Source organism: Schistocerca piceifrons, unplaced genomic scaffold (genome assembly GCF_021461385.2).
Source record: "Schistocerca piceifrons isolate TAMUIC-IGC-003096 unplaced genomic scaffold, iqSchPice1.1 HiC_scaffold_1228, whole genome shotgun sequence".
NCBI classification, from domain to species: domain Eukaryota; kingdom Metazoa; phylum Arthropoda; class Insecta; order Orthoptera; family Acrididae; genus Schistocerca; species Schistocerca piceifrons.
The window spans coordinates 1-5,000 of record NW_025727046.1 but is presented as its reverse complement, the minus strand read 5'-3'; the positions used below and the strand labels follow the sequence as shown (position 1 = coordinate 5,000).

General features: G+C 57.3%; 2 non-coding genes across 2 annotated transcripts; both read left to right on the top strand.

Moving 5' to 3' along the window:
* The first annotated feature begins 2,080 nt into the window (after positions 1-2,080).
* On the top strand, positions 2,081-3,990 carry LOC124729966. The gene has a single exon (XR_007007847.1). It is a non-coding gene; the product is annotated as a small subunit ribosomal RNA (ribosomal RNA).
* A 351-nt stretch (positions 3,991-4,341) lies between these two features.
* On the top strand, positions 4,342-4,496 carry LOC124729944. The gene has a single exon (XR_007007828.1). It is a non-coding gene; the product is annotated as a 5.8S ribosomal RNA (ribosomal RNA).
* Positions 4,497-5,000: the final 504 nt, after the last annotated feature.

The following is a 5,000-nucleotide window of genomic DNA, read 5'->3' as shown; positions in this document are numbered from 1 at the left end:
CCCTAACCTAACCCATGTTGTGCCCTAACCTAACCCATGTTGTGCCCTAACCTAACCCATGTTGTCCCCTAACCTAACCCATGTTGTCCCCTAACCTAACCCATGTTGTCCCCTAACCTAACCCATGTTGTGCCCTAACGTAACCCATGTTGTGCCTTAACGTAACCCATGTTGTGCCTTAACGTAACCCATGTTGTGCCTTAACGTAACCCACGTTGTCCGCTAACGTAACCCACGTTGTCCGCTAACGTAACCCACGTTGTCGCCTAAACCTGCTCTGTAATTGTTATACGACTCGTTCAATTAGTGTAGTGTTGCCCACCCGCAACCCTCGCAATATAGTTCGCTACTCGCACTGCCCGCTCCCCTGTGTATCGCTTCATGTTAAACACCTTGCAAGTCTTGCTGACTTTCCACATGCTCCTGCTGTACACTGTAATGTGGATGGCAGCAGGACGTACATGCCGCCCCCCCCCCCCCCACCCCTCCCCACGTCCCCACGTCCCCACCTTGCCCCCTGCCTTCGCAAGCTGGTTGGTGACAAGTTTGCATGTTCAATGCCCTTCGCATGCGACGTACGCAGGCTACGTTGTGGTGCGGCCTGTGTCAACTGTCCGCTGATGTCGTACGCGTGAACCACAATCTGTACTGCACATTCGTCCTTATGTACTGAATGATACATCGTGGCACATGTGTGACCGTACAACGACTGCGCCCAAAAACGGCGGACCATACAGTGCAAATATTGTGCACGCAGCTACGTGTCGTCTCCCTATGAGAGCTGGATTGCAGTGTGGTACGCCATAGAGACGTGTGGGAGGAACGGACGCCGTGGATGGCGATCAGCATGAGCTGTGTGTTGATGTATTCGGACCTAGTCGTCTCTCCTCAAACACCGTGATAGCATGGTGCACCGCGTTCCATATCTGCGACATGCTACAGAGGCCGGTTGACAGTCGTTCGAGCAATGGACATCGCATACGTACGGGGGCCACCTTCCACGTATTGTCTAGGCGTGCACATTTTGTTGCGTGTATGTGGGCAGACGTAGTGTGGCGTGACACCTGACACAGGCATGCAATAATCGTTGAAGTTGCTAATGGCGATGGACGCCTACGTTTTCTGGTGAAGTTACGCAAATGAAGAAATGGTAACCCGTTGTGGTGCGGTTGTTCTCGCTAGGGGTGAATCGGTGATGGCGACGATAGGTTGAGGTACTAACCGGTTGTTCCAGCGATACCCACCATGCCGATGAAACTGAACGGCATCTGGGTGTGAAGCGATACGCGGTGGTGGCTGGGTGGGACCGTCCCCGGCCGGTGAGGGGGCGCCTCCCGGCGTGCTGGCCGCGCGGTGCGTGGGCGCACGCGCTACAGCCGGCTGGTGGGGGCGGCCAGTGGCAGGCGCGCCGGCCGACGGACGCGGCAGGCGTCGCAGCTGCGCGCCGGCGCACCCTGCGCGCGGCGCCGTGCGGCCAAAGTAGGTCCTCGCGGGCCCGGTGCGAAGCGCGGTGGACATCTTCAGTGTGCTGGTCCGATTGAGGACTGTGTGCGTTGAGGATGCGCCGCCGCCCGGCGCTCGGCGCCGCGACGCCGTCTGCTGCTCGGTCGCCCCAGCGGTTCTCGCTGGTGGTTTGTATCGCAGCTGTGCGGATGTGTTGGCGCGTGCGCTGTGCTGGGAGAGTTCGCTTCGGCACCCAAGTGGGGCTTTTGTCCTTCTGTGGCGCTGGCGTTGGAGCTGCCGGTCACCGTAGGTGGCGCGTGTTGTCTCCCGCCGGCAATGCCACGACAGCACGCTCCCGGGCCTCTGTCGGCAGCGGCAAGCTCAGTTGGGAGCACGGGTGGTCGCACCGAAAGCGTCTACTCGCCTAACTCCGGGCGATTGCGCCTCTCTCGAACCCGACCAAGTACTTGGGACGGCGCTGCGCGCCGCCGGGACCTGAGAGGGTTTCGAGGTGTATTGTGCAGGGGAGCTCAGCCTCCTCCTGTTTGCAGAATGATTGAGCGGACGCTTGCGTGTTCGCGCGGGCCCCCGGGACACACTCCCGGGCGGCCGGCTGCTCAGCTCTAGTTGGCGCAGCTCCCTGGTTGATCCTGCCAGTAGTCATATGCTTGTCTCAAAGATTAAGCCATGCATGTCTCAGTACAAGCCGCATTAAGGTGAAACCGCGAATGGCTCATTAAATCAGTTATGGTTCCTTAGATCGTACCCACGTTACTTGGATAACTGTGGTAATTCTAGAGCTAATACATGCAAACAGAGTCCCGACCAGAGATGGAAGGGACGCTTTTATTAGATCAAAACCAATCGGTCGGCTCGTCCGGTCCGTTTGCCTTGGTGACTCTGAATAACTTTGGGCTGATCGCACGGTCCTCGTACCGGCGACGCATCTTTCAAATGTCTGCCTTATCAACTGTCGATGGTAGGTTCTGCGCCTACCATGGTTGTAACGGGTAACGGGGAATCAGGGTTCGATTCCGGAGAGGGAGCCTGAGAAACGGCTACCACATCCAAGGAAGGCAGCAGGCGCGCAAATTACCCACTCCCGGCACGGGGAGGTAGTGACGAAAAATAACGATACGGGACTCATCCGAGGCCCCGTAATCGGAATGAGTACACTTTAAATCCTTTAACGAGTATCTATTGGAGGGCAAGTCTGGTGCCAGCAGCCGCGGTAATTCCAGCTCCAATAGCGTATATTAAAGTTGTTGCGGTTAAAAAGCTCGTAGTTGGATTTGTGTCCCACGCTGTTGGTTCACCGCCCGTCGGTGTTTAACTGGCATGTATCGTGGGACGTCCTGCCGGTGGGGGCGAGCCGAAGGCGTGCGACCGCCTCGTGCGTGCTCGTGCGTCCCGAGGCGGACCCCGTTGAAATCCTACCAGGGTGCTCTTTATTGAGTGTCTCGGTGGGCCGGCACGTTTACTTTGAACAAATTAGAGTGCTTAAAGCAGGCAAGCCCGCCTGAATACTGTGTGCATGGAATAATGGAATAGGACCTCGGTTCTATTTTGTTGGTTTTCGGAACCCGAGGTAATGATTAATAGGGACAGGCGGGGGCATTCGTATTGCGACGTTAGAGGTGAAATTCTTGGATCGTCGCAAGACGAACAGAAGCGAAAGCATTTGCCAAGTATGTTTTCATTAATCAAGAACGAAAGTTAGAGGTTCGAAGGCGATCAGATACCGCCCTAGTTCTAACCATAAACGATGCCAGCCAGCGATCCGCCGCAGTTCCTCCGATGACTCGGCGGGCAGCCTCCGGGAAACCAAAGCTTTTGGGTTCCGGGGGAAGTATGGTTGCAAAGCTGAAACTTAAAGGAATTGACGGAAGGGCACCACCAGGAGTGGAGCCTGCGGCTTAATTTGACTCAACACGGGAAACCTCACCAGGCCCGGACACCGGAAGGATTGACAGATTGATAGCTCTTTCTTGATTCGGTGGGTGGTGGTGCATGGCCGTTCTTAGTTGGTGGAGCGATTTGTCTGGTTAATTCCGATAACGAACGAGACTCTAGCCTGCTAACTAGTCGCGTGACATCCTTCGTGCTGTCAGCGATTACTTTTCTTCTTAGAGGGACAGGCGGCTTCTAGCCGCACGAGATTGAGCAATAACAGGTCTGTGATGCCCTTAGATGTTCTGGGCCGCACGCGCGCTACACTGAAGGAATCAGCGTGTCTTCCTAGGCCGAAAGGTCGGGGTAACCCGCTGAACCTCCTTCGTGCTAGGGATTGGGGCTTGCAATTGTTCCCCATGAACGAGGAATTCCCAGTAAGCGCGAGTCATAAGCTCGCGTTGATTACGTCCCTGCCCTTTGTACACACCGCCCGTCGCTACTACCGATTGAATGATTTAGTGAGGTCTTCGGACTGGTACGCGGCATTGACTCTGTCGTTGCCGATGCTACCGGAAAGATGACCAAACTTGATCATTTAGAGGAAGTAAAAGTCGTAACAAGGTTTCCGTAGGTGAACCTGCGGAAGGATCATTACCGACTAGACTGCATGTCTTTCGATGTGCGTGTCGTGTCGCGCAACACGCTACCTGTACGGCTCGCCGTAGCCGTGCGCCGCGTGCGGAACCACGCGTGCCTCTCAAAACTAGCGGCAATGTTGTGTGGTACGAGCGCTGAAGCGCTGGAGCGGCTGGCCTGCGGCACCTGGCGCCTGGCGCCGGTTTTGAATGACTTTCGCCCGAGTGCCTGTCCGCTCCGGTGTGGAGCCGTACGACGCCCGTCGGCCGTGAGGCCGTTGGACACAGAACGCTGGAACAGGGGCCGCCACACGCCTCACTCCCGCCTATGCGACCGTCTCGAAAGAGACGGCGGAAACTGAGAAAAGATCACCCAGGACGGTGGATCACTCGGCTCGTGGGTCGATGAAGAACGCAGCAAATTGCGCGTCGACATGTGAACTGCAGGACACATGAACATCGACGTTTCGAACGCACATTGCGGTCCATGGATTCCGTTCCCGGGCCACGTCTGGCTGAGGGTCGGCTACGTATACTGAAGCGCGCGGCGTTTGCCCCGCTTCGCAGACCTGGGAGTGTCGCGGCCGCCTGTGGGGCCGGCCGCGTCTCCTCAAACGTGCGATGCGCGCCCGTCGCCTGGCGGTTCGCATACCGGTACTTTCTCGGTAGCGTGCACAGCCGGCTGGCGGTGTGGCGTGCGACACCTCGTACAACGACCTCAGAGCAGGCGAGACTACCCGCTGAATTTAAGCATATTACTAAGCGGAGGAAAAGAAACTAACAAGGATTCCCCCAGTAGCGGCGAGCGAACAGGGAAGAGTCCAGCACCGAACCCCGCAGGCTGCCGCCTGTCGTGGCATGTGGTGTTTGGGAGGGTCCACTACCCCGACGCCTCGCGCCGAGCCCAAGTCCAACTTGAATGAGGCCACGGCCCGTAGAGGGTGCCAGGCCCGTAGCGGCCGGTGCGAGCGTCGGCGGGACCTCTCCTTCGAGTCGGGTTGCTTGAGAGTGCAGCTCCAAGTGGGTGGT